The sequence below is a fragment of the Lichenostomus cassidix genome, chromosome 7, assembly GCF_008360975.1.
Source record: "Lichenostomus cassidix isolate B80296 chromosome 7, HeHo_3.0, whole genome shotgun sequence".
Classification (NCBI taxonomy): Eukaryota; Metazoa; Chordata; class Aves; order Passeriformes; family Meliphagidae; genus Lichenostomus; species Lichenostomus cassidix.
The window spans coordinates 5,939,464-5,958,907 of NC_139488.1; the positions used below are offsets into that span (position 1 = coordinate 5,939,464).

The following is a 19,444-nucleotide window of genomic DNA, read 5'->3' on the forward strand; positions in this document are numbered from 1 at the left end:
GTTGTACAGCTACACAAAATTGGGATTTGCTGCTTCAAGAAGCCCAAAAATACAATCCAAAAGAGATACCAACAAAAGTGCTCCATCAAATGATCTTATAGTTTTCCCACTCATTGCATGTGCAGGAAGTACCAGATGCCTGTTTAAGGTTGAATGTCATCACCTGTCTTTATACACTATTTCTGAAATAATGGATTTGAGCACAAAGTGTCACCCTCAGGGAAAAGGAGGCTCAGGACCAGTGGTAAGAAATTACTGGGTGCTATGACAAGACTGGCTCAGAGTCTCTGCTTGGTCTCAGAAAAAGTGATGTTACTCCAGAATGTGTCAGAAAATGAGCAAAGAATATAAAACCAACATTATGGTGTTAACTGGTGTTAAATCCAGGGAAACTCATGGTGGAGAGCTGAGCTCTTATCTTGACAAAAGCTGTTGTACAGGGTTTGCTCCTCACTATAACAAAGGGCAAAGATAGCAGTCATTTCCTTGATTCAGCACAATAACCTGCCCATTTCCTTCTTTCATCATAGTAACAGATTCTTTTTCCCCACCACAGCCATTATTCCCCTTCAGCAGAGATAAAAACATCAAGCAAGCAAGTGTATACAAAGAAGCAGTACACCAGTCAGGGACTGACGTGGAAAAAATAAAAAAAGAGGCTTTCAGAACTTAGCTGATTTAAGAGACACACGGTATGAAGAACAGGCTTCAAAAGATAGGGGTTTGCTTTTGAAAAACATCTCACATCTCTGTGTTACAGAACCAGGTCTGGAGGATTTCAGTCTCTTAAAGATGCAAACATCATAACTTATCACAAGAAAACTGGTTTGTTTTTTTTCCCTTCTTAACGCAGTATCAATCAAAATTCTTTTCCATTGTCAGTTTGCCAGGTTGGCTTAGAGATTTAGCTTAGTTTTCAAATTAACTATTTCTGTAGCAGAGATGAATGAATAAGCAGCAAATATCTTTATGTAGCTTATGAGTTGAAAAAAAGAGTTTGCAGCTTAGCTTTGATCATTTTTTTTTTTATATATGTATCTATAGCTGGGATAAGAAAACACAGTGAGGAGGAGTTAAAGTATTGCAGAAAATCTTAGCTGAAACAGTTGGGAATCTGATTGCATCATTTTTCTTGCTCATTTGTGCACATTTCACAGAATGATTTAACAGGAAGAAAGCTTAGGTAATAACTAAATTTTGGATGTTCACCTGAAAGGCACAAGTTAACCTCCTGTAAAGTGGCACACTGATGTCCTGATCCAAGAATAAAACACTAACTGGAAAGGTATTTTGGTTACCATATATTTCCATACATAACTTGCACGTTATTTGTTCAAAACCTGTGATTCCCCAGCAAGGGATTATACTGACAAGCATGAGGAAAAGGAGTCTCACCTGAGCTCTCTCTCCCAGGAACAGCCAACCCTCTCCCCAACAGAACTCTCACAGCCTCAGACTCCCTGCTCTGTCAGCATGCATTTGAAGCATGAGTTGAGCTTATGGGTTATCCGGAGATGTAGTTGCAAATTTCAGGAGTAAAAGGTTCAAGTTGTTTACAAGGCATTGCTGCAAATAAAAATAGCAACCCTGAATTGTAGCACATGCAGTAGAGGATTATTGTTTCTTAAATTTTTAAAATGTCTGGTTTCAGACAAGAACACCTCCAAATGTAATTGAGTTCATAAAATGTTTTTTTATGCTCCCTTACCTGACTAGCACAAATTGAATCAACCAAATTCCTGTTCTAATTTCTGTCAATCTACAATCATTCCAATATAAGCAAAACCTACCACATGAATATTTTTGAGCATATGCATGCTGTTAATATTGAATCAAACTAGAAGGTTGTCAGACCTACTTCATTCTGTATTTTATTCCTTCTAGATCATATTCAGAAACAAGAACTGTCCTTCAAACAAATGGCAGAAGCTGTACTGTGCATAGGTAAGATGATCTGGGGACCTGTATGTGTGGACATTTTTCAATATTTTGAAGTTAGAAATGTGCTTTAACCGTTATATATTTTCTTTTCAGGATGTACATGTTTTGAAAGTCCTGTAAAAGAAGATAACACAAAATGAAAAGAACTTTTCTGAAGAAGTAAACATCAAACTGTCCTCAGATTTTTTTAAAAATGGGAGTTTAACTTTTTTCTTCGGTAAAATATACCATAAATACCCCAATAACACAAATTAGCCATGTAAGTCATGCAATTTAGCCCCTAAGACTAAGTACCATTCTTGCTACTTTGACGATTTGAACAAGGACAAGAAGGCCAAAATGAAACATAATGGTGAAGTATAACACGTATGAACATAAATAGTTGTTTAAAAACACATTTTAGCAGTTGAAGGGAAAACAAGCCACAGATCTCTGCATGCCTTTGGCACTTCTAGGAACAACTCTGGATTTCTTTTCAGCCATTTCTGCAGTATTATCAAGAATATCTATGACAACTAAAGGCTACTTCACGTGCTTACATTGAGTTGTAATGGCGGTACAACTGCAGACAGATGGAGAAAGCAAACTGCCCCTGGATTTTAAGACAAAATGTCTGTGTAATTTTTATTGCACCAACACTTTACCCATTTTGTAGAAACTATGCCAAACTGGGCCCTGGGGGGTCAAAAAGTTCAGCCCCAGTTCTCAAAGGAATCTGAATTTCTGAATCACTTCCTAACGGTTTTGTGTTTGCCTTTTGAGGATGCTTCACCACATGCATGTGTTTATAGTTCCCTAGTTTTACAAACTTGTTTATTCTAGTGGAACATCAGGGAAAACAGCAGTTTAATTTAACATCTCTGTTTATCACAGACTTAGCTGTGTTACAAGACCTTTCCAATTTCAAACTGAGTGAAACAAATAAAACATAGGTGCCAGGTTCATTAGCATTTAATGAATAACAAATTAACTTGCCTCTGCTAGTAATCTGAACTTGTCTTACTCCTGAGTTTTTCAATTATGTTATCTTCTTTCATGCAAATTAAAGGACTACACAAGCACAATTAGATGTGGCAGCTACAAACAACTGGAAAAGAGCTCAACAAAATAAATTACAAAACTCTTCTTTATTCCAGCCGAGCGTGTATCAATTCAGATAACTGGCAGCTCTCCTCAGCTTTTATCTATTGCAACCCAGACAGGAAACAGGCATTAAGTTTGTGTTTCTGTGTGAAAATAAGCTAGGACTTGTTCCTCCCCTCTTGCATTCCCTCCCCTTTCCCACTGCTTATGAATTCATTTTCTTGCTATTAAACTGATGCATAGCCTAGTTCCTCTGTTTGACCCAGATCTGCTCACTAGCATCCAGAAATATAGATCCCTTTGCTGATCTTAATGAATTCTCTGTTTATGACATTATTTGTCTAAAGATATTCAATGTTTTTCTTGAATTTCAGTTATTTTTGCCTTTAGCATCTCAAGCTTCTGCTCCTTTCCCTCAGCAGCGGGAGAGCAGAAAGCTACACCGTGGGGAAGTTTTAAACTTAGATTTTTTTCCATCACAGAAATAATTTAATTGTATTTTTCTCTAAAACCTTGTCCTATCTGTTCAGAGGCATACTGTTACATAATTTTGGCTGTCATTTTTGAATGATGTTTTAATTATAAATGTCATGTTCCAAAATGTTTTCTTGTTTCTAAGAAGACAGTAGCTGCTCTTTACATTTAACAACCTCTAATACAAGAAAAAAAACAAGATTACTTGCATTAACAATAGGCATTGCTTCAAAACAATAGTTTTAAAACATTTTCATAATGAAATGGTCATTTAGATTTAATAATAAACTTTTTCAAAAAAATCAAAGTAATTTACTCAGAATTTCACTGCTGTTTTCCCTTTGCTAGTGGAGGTAAAGCATTTGAGTCTTCCAAGTTAAATTTTACTGCTTGTAGATGATATTGTTTGGCACATCTGAAAAGCAGAGCATCCAACAGCCTGAACCATTAAACACTCTAAGGAGTCGAGTACTGAACCAATGCTTCTTTTTGTCTCTATGTTTCTTTCTTAGACAATTCTGCCTACAGAGCTCATGAAAGTTTCGTGGGGCAAGGTTTACCTGACAATGTTTAGCAGCTGAGAAACAAGAGAGAGTTTATGTAGAGCCAGAGGAGAACAGTCCAAAGTGGAGGCTCTGAAAAACACATCATGGATCTGCTCCCTACCCACAGTTTTTACTCCACAAAGCTCAGCTGTGTGGAGTAATGTTTTATTAGGTGTGCCTAATGAAGGCACAGCTGATAAAACATTCCACCTAAGCAGAAAATGGGAGATCTTAAAGCATGTTAATAAGAACAAGGTAGAGCAATTCACAGACTACAGTGTGGGTGAAACAATTAAAAAACAAAACAATGGTCATGGTGTTTCTGGCACACAAGAGGATAAAAAAGTTGTTCTTTGGCAGTTCTATGTTGTGGTAACACCGTCAGCCTCTACTTTGGGGTTAAAAATTCGAGTAATCTATTTAAAAGGAGCAAACCCAAGAAACTACCCTCCATGTGCCACCTCTTTTAGTTTAGTAAACTTTGTCTTTAAAAGGTTGCAAATATACTTTTGACCTTGAAAAAACTATGTCCAGTTACCATAAAAATCATTTGGGTTCTTACCATATTCTTTCAAGAGGACTGGTGATTATTTCTATGCTCTTTTAATAGTGACCTCTGCAAAGATGCTAACCATATGTCCAGCAGGTCTTTGTAATTTTAGTTGATCAATTAGACTTCCACAGATTAATTTTAATTAATTAATTAAGGCCTCAATATGGAGGCCTTTTTCTTTCCAGGCACCACTCGTCAGTAGCAGTCACTGGTATAACCAGGGGTAACCAGGCCATAAAGAAGCTGTGACTTCTTTGGGGAAGCATTTTTCAGACAATCTCACAGCAGTTTGCTTCTGCCTTGTACTTAAATACACATTTAGGGCAGTGCTGCATCGTTATAATTTCTAAGCCAGTATGGAAAGTGATTTCACAGCAGGAAGAAAACTGTAGAATCTGCAATCCAGTGCAGCAGCACATTGAGCTGTTGGTTTGTTTTTTGGTTTGTTTTTTTTTCCCCCCTGTAATATCTCATTTCCTTTCATGCTCTAAGGTTCAACAAGAACAGATGTGAGATGTTGTGATCACTGCTTTTTCCACAAGGAGAACAGTTTAATGGCTCTCTATCGCAGGCAACAGCTTCCCACGCTTATTTCTCTGATCTTATCAAGGTTGCAAACTATCTAAGCAAAAAAAAAAAAAATCATTTTGATGTTTACAGCCTTCTTCACAGTTTTTTGTTTTACACTGATTAGCAAAAGCAGCAAGTTTTTATCTTGATTTTTAAGTGTAAATTGGAGCATTGGTAGCATAGGAAACCATGGGCAGACAAGTAAGCTTTGGAGCTTTTTAATATTAATAAAGAAGCCTGCAAAAAGTTGGAGACACACAGGATGTAAAGGTTTGGAAGTACATTTCAAATTATGACAATAACAAAATCCCTCCAAAACTGAGAACAAATTAAAACAAAGCATGGGGTGGGTGTGGGGTTCAGGGGGTGTCTTTTAATCTGTGATTGTAAGGAATCTCTGAAAAGGAAACACAGACGGATAGCAGCACTTTCCTGGCATTATACACATCAGTTGTGCTGTTTTATTGGGTTTCAGAGAGTGAGAAGGAGCTGTAAGGACATTCACCATGTGTTTGTTAGGAGTTACACATGTCCTAGCCCACCTTCAGAGAAAGGATGACATGGTTCCGTGTATTAACATCTCTGTCCCTGCCAACTTCTACAGGCAGTAGCCAGCACCTTAAAAATGTGCTCCTAACAATATTAGCTTGAACACTGAACCCTTGCTTTGTGTCTCATCTGATCTGGAAAAGCACAAAACCTCTACTTGCATGTTGCACACCTACTTATAAATTTATTTCATTGAACTTGGATACACAGATGCAAACATGAGCTGTGCTCTCACTCAGAGCCCACTGTGGGCAAATCTCAGTGTCCTCTGAGGGCAGAAACAAAGATTTCGCTCATCGCCACTCTGCAGAAAGCATCAAATCTGGGAGTGCAGCGTTGCCCATCAGTGCCTTATTTCAGAGCTGACTTGGGCCAATGACAGCCAAATACAGAGCATAAGAGAAGAATACCCTTGGATTTTTTGCCCTCTTCCTACTGGTGGTTTGTATCACCTGATAATGGCTCTGCTCATTCTGAAGCTGTTACCCTGTTATCTGCGTTCAGGAGTCACAGCCATGTGATTGCCTGCTTTATTTTCAAATGTATTTTTCATTCTCAATAATCGGAACGAAATTATGAATTATTAAATGTTTCTAACAGCATACTTCAGTTTCAATTTAGTTGATCATGTTGATTTAGTTTTAATTCAGTCCAATTGAAGTTACATTTCAGATCTCCCCTCAGTGGCTGAAGTCACACTATTTCTGCTCTGATTGCCCGTCCCTATTCTCCACCATGGCTCTACGCTTTTAGTACATTCTTTTTCTTGCGTCACATTGATTTACAGCTTACTCTGGGAAATGCTCACACTTCAACATTTTGATTAAATTACGGGGTTGATTCAGATATATTCCTCACCTAGAAATTCTCTTGGCTTCAGTAGGAATTTGCATGTGCAAGGAATGCAAAAGTACACCACATTCATAACCAACACAAAGAAAAATATCACAGCTATTTTACTGGGCACTTCTCTAATTTTCACTTGATTCCATAGAATAAATTGATGGAAATTATTATTTTTTAGTTGTTCACTCAAATTCAATTAAGTACAATCTTGCATATTTGAATAGTTTTGTTAACTGTTTTGGGGAATATCATGCAAATATATTTGTTTCTTGGGAAGCACAGTCTTGGGATTATCTTTTCTGTTCTACTGTTTTGCACAACTGTTTAAAATAATGATGAATTTCATTGTATTTTTCAGCTCATACCATCTCTTGGTTCTTTCTGCGCTCTTTTGAGAAAAATGTCTTAATTTCTATACTTTCAACTTTTGTATACATTGAACTTGGTTTCTATGCACATTTCAGGTGGACCTTTGGCCTTCATCACTTGAGTTTGATGGAGCTTTGTTTTCTTGAAGACAGATAATACACAGTCATTCAGCCAGCAATCAGTAAGAGAATTAAAGGCAAGAATGACTAAAAACTTGTATGAAAACAAATGGAATAACTGACATCTCAGAAGTACACTTTAGTGGCATAAGAACACATTTAAAATAAAATAATTTTAGAACTATATTAACTGTCAAATAAAGATAAAGTACTAATCTTTAAAGTCATGTGCATTTTCCATATTTTCGGCATACTAGAAGCACTTTTGTGCATACTGAAAGGACTGTATCCAAAGAGACACTGGCAGTTTATGTCTCCATTCCTTATACTTAGGAAGATTTTAAAATTCAGTGGGCAATGAACACCATCATTCTGATGAGCAGAATTCAGCTTTGAGGCAGAAATTCCATAAACACCTACACAACTTACCTATTTTCTCCTTTTGTTTTATCTTTCTACAAAGAATTTAATTGTATTTTCTCTTTTTCTACAAAATTCCCTTGAAAATAGTCTGAAATACATCAGCAAAAGCCCCAGAAACAGACATGGAGATTTTAATCACAAAGCCTTAAGAATTATTCCTAAAGAAAGATTTCAAAATGGAGTGGTATTTTTTTATTTAAAAAAATCCAAAACAGTAAAACCTATTATGTTCCTCTCCTTTCTTTCATCCATTGTACTAGCTGGATTAGTTCACTCAGGGAACTAAGAAAGTGTAAAGTTCAGATGGGAAAACACTAGACTCAACTCCTCAGTATGGCTTAGAAGTTTGAGGTTTGGTGAACAAAGTAGCACCATGTACCATAGCCTAACCCTCCAGCTTGCTCATTGCTCATTCAGAGGATGTTTGTTCTTTTCTTCCAATTGTTTCAAAATTTATTTCCTTATTCATTCCATGCTGATGAAAGGCTCTGCGAAGCAACAGCAGTAAAATGCTTCTAAAACACTCCCAGGGTTTTATATATAAACAGCTGGAAAATGAGCTAAATTGAGAATTGCATATGCACTCTGCAGAGACTAAAATTTTAAAGTGACAACTGATGCAGTTGAGGGAAAACAGGAAAGTAGCCATGAATAATGGAATTAGATGAGATACAGTCAAACCTCTCATTCAATTTCCATCTTTAAATCACTAAAATTATTTCTAGCAGTAATAGTATAGGAAGTCATATGCTGTTTCAGCAATCCATTGGTACTTAATTAAACTTATAAAGTATAAGTCCCAAGTTATCATTTTTGCCTTTTTGATTCATGCTATGGTTCATTTATTTTAATGCCTTTGGGAGTTTTGCCAGTTAATAATGGAAGAGGTCATTTTGTTATGAATTGCTTCTTGCTTTTCCATCCTATGTATGTATTTACTTCGTTCACAGTAAAGGGAATTTTCAAATTTCAGAAGGGCTACCAGTAGGCAGAGCCACTGCCAGCTCTGGCTTGCAGCAGACAGAGAGGCTCTGAACTCATGAAGTCAAACACAGGGAGACAATTTGCACATCGCCGGATTTGGGTTCCTGTGTGCTGATCTCTGATGTGTTTGCTAAAATGTGCTTTGCAACTGATGTGCCATAACCTATCAACATCTGCAGGGAAGCTCTCGCTAGCAAGGCACCATCCCTGCAGGATCTGCAGTCAGCAACTGAAGCTCAGTCATGCTCTCTGTTCATATTTTTTACCCCCCTGGGTGTTTCTAAAACAATGCATTTCTAAACCAATACCCCTAATAGCAAGAAGCAGCAGAAGTAATGTTTTCCTTGATTTTTTTCCCCAGACAAACTGAATCAATGCTCATCAGAACAAATATCATGCTACCAAAAAAAACCCCACACAGACATTTTTTCAAGGACGAGACAGGGGAGGGAGGGCAGGAAACAAACAGCCACTGTTTTAAATGACTACACAATGCCTTCTGATAGTAGGAAATATGTTGTGAGAAATCCTATAAATACATTCAACACCTAGAAGATAATATAGCTCACCTGGTTTCCCACATATAAGAAAGAGGGACCACACTGATAACTTTGGCAGCCAAATCAGAACTTCCTGCTGTTCTTCCTGTTACTGTAAAATAGGATTTATATGGCCAAGTAATGGCTCTAGTAGATACATTTCCTCAGCAATATCTATAAAACCACAGCTTTAGCTGCCTTCCAGAGAGGCCTCTGACTTTGCTTAGTGGCCATTTCTCATTTCCATCTTTGGACATCCATGCTTCAACATCTGATTGGAACATACCAGTAACGAATATTGAAAAATTCATTGCAACACTTCTCATTAGGCAATAAATGTGAATAAATTGATAGAACATAGAAATTTTTATATTTTGAAGACTTGGGGATAAATTATCCTTCACTGGATTCTACTCTCTGTTATTCAGGAATTCTGATACCTGATGATTGTTTTCCCAAGGCTTTCAGTTAAGACAGATATCCAGCCTTAGTGGCCTTTAAAAAATAAAAAAGAAAAATTGTTTCTCCCATCAAACCTATGTTTTCCTTTCACCAAAACATTCAGGAACACGAAATATTAGAAAGAAAAGCCACCAGTGAAGTGCATATGTGGAAGGATCACTGGTGCCTACCTATGCTTCACTTTCCCTTTAATGACATGTTAGTCTATGCTGCTTCTATAAAAGATCCAAATTAAATTCCCCACAGGGAATTTTAACTGCCATACTAAAATGTACAAGGGAATTTTTTTTTTTCCTAGCAACAGTGACTACAATAATGACTGTTGAATTTGGTTTTGATAATGACAGATGTTACAAAGACAAAATAGAAATGCTTAATGAGATTTTGGGTGCCATATCCCAATTTCATATTCTCAACATACTCTGAAATTTGTTAGCAATAAAACTGTTCCCTGCAACATAAGATACAGCTTTCCTTATTATATTAGATAAATTTTCCATATTGCATCAGATTCTGTCTATAAGTTGCTCCAATCCAGAGCCTTTTACTTGAAGCATTGCAAAAAAATCTTTAACTTCTTGTGGTGATATATAATCCTAATACATGGAGAAGAATATGAATATAAGATCAGAAAAAAGGAATTTATACAAATCCCTGGCTAGGTACAATTTGTTCTTGCTCTGCTGCTATTTTATGTGTGGTTATAGAAATGTGGCTGAATAAAATGACAAAGCATTCTATTTTGATACAATGATGGATAAAAACACTTTCTTTTTTCTCACTTAGAAGTGCAATTTCCTTTTTCAAAAAAGTGAAATACCAACGTGGTGTAGGAAGAGAGATTACATAGTTCCAAAAAGAACACTGAACAAACTGAATAAAATAATCAAATAAATAATTAAGTAATTTTGGATTCTGATTATATTTAGAAATATAACAATAGATACATGGGTACCAAGGCTACTTTTTTTTCCTTACCTTTTACCTGTCCTTGCCCATTTCCATCTCTTTTACTAGAATTAAAGTACTCTGATTTACAAGGATTTTAAGAAACTCCGTTCATGTCATAAGATATTGGAAGTTACTGAAATAGGCAGCATGTCTGAATGCTTCCCAAAGTATTCAGAAATTCATAAAGCAAATGCTGAATGTTCCATGTGGGTTTAAATTAAAATATATTATTAGTTTTGTAGAGAATTTAATTTGCCCTATCCTGCCCAAACTGTGCTATCTATACCTTCAGAACACAGCCCACTTCTAACTCGTGTCTGCCAAGTGAGGAGGGACATCCGAGTCACCTCAGGAGTGCAGATGTCACCCCTCCAATGTACTGAGCTGCACTCAAAAATAGAAGTGAGAGTGCTGACACTTACATGCATACAGCTGATACACAGCAAGGAAAAGCTAGTAACTCTGAAGACCCCTTTATTTCTTTTTAACACTGAATTCACTTCATTCTGAGTTTCTAGGTGAAGCAAGAAATCTGTTGTGTTTCTCTCCAGAAATGCAAGCAGTGCAATATCTTAAAAAAGAGGTTTTAAAAACAATTGCAGAGTTCTATCTATGCCCTCAAGTGATATTTTCACTATTTAGCTACAGTATCCAACACAGAGAGTAGGATGAGGTGGCGAACTAATGGCAGCCATTTGAGTATCCTCTGAATTATTAATAAATTAGATCTATGGAAACCATTTAGAATGTCTCATTAAGCCGATTAACTCCCTATTTCATGAGCAAACACTGGGTGTTCTAACAGAATGGAAGGTAGGATCTAGTAGATAAATAACCATTATTAGAAAAGCAGAGGGTTTTTTTTTCTGGCACAATTGCCAAGCTAGAGAGAAAGTGTTACTTGAAAATCTCAGGGAGGACTTTCAAAAATTGGTGTGACAGAAAATTAGCAAGAACAATTAAAAGAGGAGATAATCTGATTGCATGAAAAGTGTTTGAGACAATGCTGTTAATAAAGAACACTATCTAATTTGTACAGGCCATAAAACACTGCAGCTGCAAATTAAAGCTACAGGTATATCTCTAGTTCTCCTAAGGATTTAATAACTGGGCTTAGGCACAGTGGATTAAAGTGTAGCCTCTTGGGAATAAACCTGCTGCATCCAAACTGGGAGGAGCACTGATGAGAGAAGATGCTTCACGTGGTATTTTATCATTTGGGTCTGCCTGTGAAATTTCAGCATTCTTACCACAGCGTTTATTGCATTTTAATTGATTGAAGGAATAAACTTCACACGCAAAAAATAAGACTGTATCTATGAACACTTAATGAGACTTCCTAAACTACTCTTATCTCTTCTATCAATTGAAATGTGAACTGGCCAAAGAGGAATTAGACATTTTATGGTGTATTGGAATTAAATTAATGATGATTATTTGGTGATGTAAAATTAATGCATTTTAATCAGCTATTATTACTGCATCTATTTGCATGCTTTTCCTCACGTATCAAATGCAGAATAAAGATGTAGCAGATTAAAACTCTGCAAGCAGTTAACAGTCTATTAGAGAACATATTTTCATCTGCACTTGGAAAATTTCAATAGTGCAGCAGTTTATTTTTTCTCCGCACAAAAGATGATTAGAGAAGAACCAAGAAAGAGACCATTAGAGTCTGCATGCAGTTGTGTTCTGTGGCTCTATTCACTTAGCAGCTTTTCCCAGGATAACCAAAATTCACATTATATGTACTTGGCATGGTCCACAGAAGCCCCTTAAAATCCTTCCAAAATCCACACCATCATGCTGGGGATGCTCTTAAATGCCATGTAAACATCTTGGGAACAATATAACACCAGTCTCATATCAAGGATGCTGATACGTAGATTTTAAATCAAGATCTTTTGTAGCAGTATGAATTATTCCCAAGAATTTGGAACACTTAGCAACATTTTTAATTATTAGGTATTCAATTATTATAAAATTAGCCGATACAAGTCATATAACTGTATTCAACTTTGGTGTATGCATATATGTAGTTTATTATAATCCTCTAATATGTCAGAATAAACATTTGCTATTTATTAGCCTTTTAAGCCCCACAAGTTAATATAAATTAGTATAAATTACAACGGCATGTCATTTTTTACTAATTTCTGTGTGATCATACAGAGCCTGGAGACCACCAGATGAAAGATCCCACTTAGTCACAAAGTAAGCTGTCCGAGTTGTCCAAGGAGATTGTGCAATCACCATTCCTGGAAGTGTTCAAACGTGTGCACATGGCACTTGGGAACATGGTTTAGTGGTGAACACAGAGGCGATGGGTCAACAGCTGGACTTGAGCCTCCTAGAGGTCTTTTCCAGCCTTAATGATTCTGGGAATCTGGGATCTCAGCTCAGCTGTCTTAGCTGCTAAGTGGTAAGAAGGATTTTCAAATACAGCATTGGGTTCTTTGCTCCTTAAAATAAGTCCCCAGATTTATACTGTTTGGATAAATAAAAAGCTGCACCAATTTTCAGTAGGGATTAGCACAAGGAAAGCTTGTCTCGCAGAAGACCAAACTCTGCAATCATAACAGGTCCCCTGCAGCCGTATTTATGAATGAATCTCCAAATTATTACTTTTATTGTCCCTGATGAGTGCTACTTTGCATTCCAGTTTCTGTTATTTATAGCACAAAGCCTCAGGGAGTAAGTACAAACAACATATGGAAGATCTACCAACTCATGCATAATACTTCAGCTTGACTTGCACTTCCACAGGGATTTAGGTACTAATACTGAATTATTTCCTTATTGGTCTGGAACCCTCTGAAGGCAATCCCCATTTTTCAAACCATGTGATCTTTATTCGATAAGGAGGAATAATAATAATGGAGGACAAGCACAAGTCATCTTGTTTGGTTGGTTAAGAAGCTACACAGCATTAATGTTTCACTGATATAATTAGGAAGGCTCTCGAGTTACCCCAGCTAGCACATAGTGTGAATTTGACATAGTTTTGGGACCAGACTGCAGTCCCTGTTCAGCTGATTACTGCTGGTCTGATGGCACAAAGCAGACAGAAAGCCTTTTTTTCAGGGCTAGAGAAACACTCAGAACAACAACAGGGTGGGCATTGTTTCTCCTTTAGGAAAACCACCTGGGGTAAAGATCATGGTGGGGCTGTCCTGCCCTTTTGTAATTTCTCTCATGTCAGTCAGCCCAGGTAAACTCAGTTACACATCAAAGTGGTATCTCAATGGCATGGGAAACATTTTGCACTTGCATGTTGTGCCTGGGGGCTGCCTTGTTTAGGAAGGGAAGGGAAGGGGTGAGCAGGAAAGCAGGAGAGGCATCTGAATGAAGGGGGAGGCTGAGCTCAGGGGGAGCTGACCCTGCACCCTCCAGGTGCTTTCCTGCCTGGGAAGCCCTGACCCAGCACATGGTTAGGGCCTCTGCTTTGCTGGGGACACTGAGGCAGCACACCAAGATGGATTGTTGCTGGTGGCTCTTGAAAAGCAACACTGGCAAGGCTATAAACTGCTTAAGCCAGAAATCTCTTCTCTCATTCTCAATAAAAGAGAATTAATGATCTCAGTTGAAGACATAAAATATATTCTGTCAAAGAGAATATACTTTATTTTACATCCTTTTAACAGCTAACAGTGTTCGCCAAGATTCTTCAAACATCAAATCTGTTTGAATTAAAACGTGGTCTTTTCTGAAAAGACTTTTCAGAAATGTATTAATCTCTCTTACTACAGTTACTGAAATGTCTATGAGTACTCTGCATTTGTAAATAAGTCAAATCACACATTTGACTTCTACTATTTTCCAAAGAGAAAACAGAAGCAGCTTTGAAAACTTTTTTCCCCCTTTTTAAACAGATTAACAATCGTATTCTGTAATAGTGAGATATTTTCCCCTCTCTGTCTTCCCGTAAGTATGATGTGACCAAAACCTGATGTTACCTCACAGCTGAAGGCTAATGTTTCCTCTAGGGTACCATAAACTGCTGTGGCTTATTTATAAAAAGGAAGCTGTACTCAGAAACTGTACAAATGCAATGTACTTAACCTCTTGCTCTTTCCCTCCTTCCCTCTCTGCCTCCCCTCAAAACTTGATCATGGGCAACAGTTCAATATATTTTTGAGCTACCACCCTCTTTGCTGAGGTCACTGGAGCCTTTGTTCCTTCTTAGCAATCATATTTCACAATTTGTCAACCATTTTACTCGCTTTAAGATGGGAACTTTTATTTGTTCACTCAAGAACAAACCCTGGCAGATAAATACAGAGGTTAATGTGCTGCTCTTAAGCACAGCTTTGCTAACAAAGGGTTTTTTCAAGCTTAGACAATGTCCTGGTCCTGGTGAAATGAATATTTGCGTGTTTGTCCTTGTGCCTCACCATATGTCATTGCCTGCAATGATGTGGAGCAATGCAGCTGTCAAATTAGCTGATGGGGTGGCTGCTTTAATAGATTGGACAAATAGAACCTGATCACCTTAAATTTAATATGGGCATTTTTGCCATATGGCATTTTTCAGGCTACAAGACTGATTGTAAATAGAGTCACTGTCATAAAATAAACAAAAAATCCTAGAGAGACTATTTACATAAATATCACAATATTGTCTCTGACAAATGAAGTGGAATTTCAGGTAAGGAAACTTTGGAATCAAATTTCAGTGTCTGGGGAGAACTCATTTTGTAATTTGTTGTACAGCTGTAAAAACAACAAATAATGCATTTTATTACTTGAAAACTTCATTTACTGAAATTATAGCTTCATTTTTATGATGAATTTATCTGAATATGAAATGTATATCAAAATATATGAGGTATGAAAATACAAGTTTTGTTTATGAAATACAAAAATGCTTCTCTTGTTACATATACAACTTAGTAGTTACATTGCAATTATTTTTTCCCCTTATTTTGTCTATTAATTTGTGGAAATCATTGCCACAAGTTGTTTGGGATACCAGATGAGTAAATGAAAGAAAATCCCTCAGGGGCTAGGCTGTTCATATACACAAGAGGACATACCAGCTAAAATATCATTCCCATATTTGCTCCTACACTATTTTCCTTTCCCAAGTATCAGCTACGGTCTAGAGTGAAAGAAAGTGTAACTTATGAATTTCTCATCTTCTTCAGTACCTCCATTTTTCTGTTGTTCATACTAATTGGCTATATGGGAAATGGGAGGTAAAGGAGACAGCCACTGCTGCTCCAACAGAAAGGCATCAAAAGGAAAATGTCCATAAGATTTCCACTTTGTGGCAATAGGATTTGGATAAAAGCTATCACTAAGGCATATTCTTAAGTATAAAATCATCCTGTTCTTCAAATTAGACATTAATTTTCTGTGAAGATTATTTAACTGAAGAGGGGCTGAATGTCAATGCTACTATTTGAACTAATATAAACTAATTTTCTAATTTTTTTTACATGCAGTACCTGCATTTGTTGGTATTAAACATGAATCTTAGTAATAAGATAGTGTACTTTGAGAAGACCAGTTAGACACACATCTTAAATACCTACATTTCTTGGCAAATTTCTTCTTCTCCAACACTGCTTAGATTTAAATCTCTCTAAGGTTTTCTATAATATACTTATTTGTAGTTTCAAAATTATTTGCTAAAAATCCTATTTATTTGTTACGACATAAAGTTCTCTGTATTATAAACAAGTTGTCTGTATTGCAAACAAGAATGTAACTTTTTAAAGTCAAAACTGTATGGGTAGAGCATTGGGAATACTGAATTTTATGCACCATTTTTAAATCTGATGAATTATCTAAAGTATAATGCTGGTTAATTTTGTTCTTCCTTTTACAGACAAGACTGAGCTTGCAAAAGGGAACTGCATCTTGGTTTTAGTCCACAACCCTCAGCCCAGCCTTCAAAATGCAATGAGCAGTAGAAAAATTTGGTGTAGTCCTACCCTTAGACAGTGATTCAATTTTCCAAAGAAGAAAAATTGCTCTTCTGTGAAACTCTTCTGCCAATAGCCCAGAGTGGATAAGAGTTTAAAGGCCAGAAGGAACACAGTGCATCACATCTGGCCATTAATAACACTGCACTCTAGAGAAATGTTTTGTCTAACACTAAGGAAAGTTTCTTGCTGGTATTGATCCTAACATGAGTCCTTTATCATCAGTCAAGACACATCAAAATCAGGATCCATTTGGGGGAAAACAAAGTCAAAAATGGGGAAAGGGAAAATCGCTGTGGGACTTGACTGCAATATAAGCATGCTGCTTATTAAGATCAATTGTTTCAGAAAGCTGTCCCATTAAGGATAGGAAGCTATAAACCATATTTTTAAGCAACTGTTTTCTAGGAACTTATTTCAAATAATAGTATTCATTATCAGTTCAGGAAGTGACAGGAAATTTGTCACATGACAAGACTTCATTGATGACATTTTCTGTAGACGTTTTATTTAGCACTCAGAATCCTGACAGACATAGGAGGTTATTGATTTAAGGTGTGGAGGAAGATTTCTTTATACAGCACTGTCATCCTCTCTCTTTCTATCCCTTCCTACTCTGAAAAAAAGGACACAAGGAGGCATTTTCTGGACACAGCACACTCCCAGCAGCAAGAGCTGTCCTCGCTGGGCAAGAGGAAACCCGAGGGGAAGACTTGCTCTTTTCCAGGGGAGATGTTTTAGGTGCTGCCTCAGGACACCTCCCAGCAGCTGTGCTGCTACAAGAGGAGCCTTCAAACCTCAGAAGCACTTGGTAAAAAGGTCTTGCATAGAAGAATTGACTAAAGAGAAACCTTTTCAGACTGATAAAATTAATGGGAAATTGCACCGAAATCTGCATGATGTTATGAATATTTTGGATATAGGCTGACTGAACAACTTGAGTTTTATCTCAGACCTGTTTGAAGGAAAGCTCATGTTTCCTTGTCTGCTTTCAGCAATCTGAAACACAGAATGAATACACAAGGAACAAAGTAAAAGCAACAGGCTTATAGAATTTTTTTTGTTTGCAAACAAACCATGATTACATCACAAGAGATTTTGATCAGGGCCAGAACATTTTATTCAATTGTCAAATCCAGTAATAATAATATCAGAGCATACTAAATCCCTTTTTTTTAAAGCATATATGAGAAATTAATTTTGAAAATTAACCAGGCTTTTGACTGTTTTCAGCTCATGTTCCTGAACCCACCATCCTTCAGTCCAAATAATATTCAAATTCAGTTTGCAGCTACTCCCCATAACTCTGTGACAAAAGGGGAAGCATTTAAGGTTTTCCTAGCTCAGCCTGCCAATGTCAGGCCATTGTTCTTGTTTCAACAGGGAGATGGGCCTATGAGAGATATAAATTAAGTTACCTGACGTGTGAAAGAAAAAATGTAAATGCAAGCACTTCTTGAAAGCTGCACCATGAAACAGTAATTTACCTAGAGAAGTTATTATTTCATCTTTTTCCAATTAAACAGAGGAACAAAACAGAACTGAAATCTAAATTTCAGATCTATCAGGATGATTTAAGATTCTGGTTTTGAAGACCAAATGCTCAAGACACCCTTTCAAGGTCCATTCTGACCCTTCATACATGATACTCTTAAGTTTTGAGCCAAGAAGCCCTTTGGAGCATGCAAAGACAAAAGGAAAGCTCAGGAGTCCCAGTCATGACTCCAAGTTATTAAGGGATGTCCAGGTTTGGAGGTGATAGAAAGGCAAAATAATTAGCTTGCACAGTTCAATGTCCAAACAACGTGTTGGATGAAAGGAGTTTTCAAAGCTCTCCCTCCTCATTGACTTTGATTCCTTTATACTTCAGCAGCTCATAGAGAGACTTACAAGGAGAACTGGATACCTATTGACAGCTGAGACTTGAATTATTAAGGTGAACTGAAATGAAATGCCCTTGTTTCCTGCACCAGTGAACATCCCAAATGTGGCATCTCTTTTATTAGAGATGAAACTACTCTGTTATTCTCTCCATTCCACCGTTTTCTGAATGTTCAAGATAGCAATTTCAATGGCAGCCAAGGACACTGCATACATTGTATTTCAGAGACAAAAGTTCCATTGTTATTGTTCGCTGGTGTTTCTATCCTGGACAATTAGAATGACACAACTCATAGTAAAATTAATAAATATGTAGCAGCAGATATTAGTATTATAATAATTTTTTTATCTCATCTACAAGAGTGAAATATAAGACCCAAGATAAAATAAAAAAGTCTCAGGACACTCACTAATCAAACCAACAAAATTAATTAAAAATTAGTAAACTAGCAGTGTAGGAAATATGATTCTAATCTGTTGTCACCCTTGAAAAAAAATTAAAAGACCAGTCCTAAGAAGATATTTCCTTCGTAAGGAAAATTTTGCCACAAAAATTGCTATTATGTCTGTAGCTTGAATATATTATAATGTCTTGGCATGAATCTATTCTGTTTCATGAACAGAACTTTCAGTTGTTTCCTTCCCTAACAGGTGGAGGGGGGAGGTTGTGTATCTGTATTGTCACGTAAAAAAACCCCAAACCAACCCAAAAGCTTTATATATTCACTTTATCGTGCCAAAGGTATTAGAACAGATCAACAACCCAATTTTCTAGGGATTATCTAACATGGAAAAAAAGCCATGAGGATTATGCAATTAGGAAAAAATGTATATTTGGAAACTGTATAAGGCAATGATGGACAGCAAACCTTATATTCAACTGTAGAGTTATAAATGCATTACCAGTCTGTTTAGTAAATTTTTCTATTGCATTCTAGTCTGTAAAACTGACTGATTTTGTCAGCTCCAACTGACTGAAACTATTTTCTGCCCTCTTGAAAGCACCTCTTCTATATTCTGATAATATTTGCAGAACATTTATCTTCAATAATTAGTGATTTTAGGGGAGTAAAAGCGCAAGAAGCCAGCCAAGAATTCCAAATGCACTGCTTTAGTGCTTCACAGCATCCAAATGTATTTTAAATGATAATTCCAAATACAGCACTTTATATGCTCAATATTAATGCAATTTGTACTGGTGACCAGTTTATGCTCTGTCATGCAG

At 36.7% G+C, this 19,444-nt stretch overlaps 1 long non-coding RNA gene across 1 annotated transcript in view; it reads right to left on the minus strand.

Moving 5' to 3' along the window:
* Positions 1–19,444, minus strand: part of LOC146434432 (uncharacterized) — a 48,670-nt gene that overhangs the window by 13,511 nt on the left and 15,715 nt on the right. Inside the window, exon 2 of the long non-coding RNA XR_014853265.1 lies at positions 1,396–1,566. This is a non-coding gene — a long non-coding RNA (uncharacterized LOC146434432). The remainder of the gene's footprint in view (positions 1–1,395; positions 1,567–19,444) is intronic.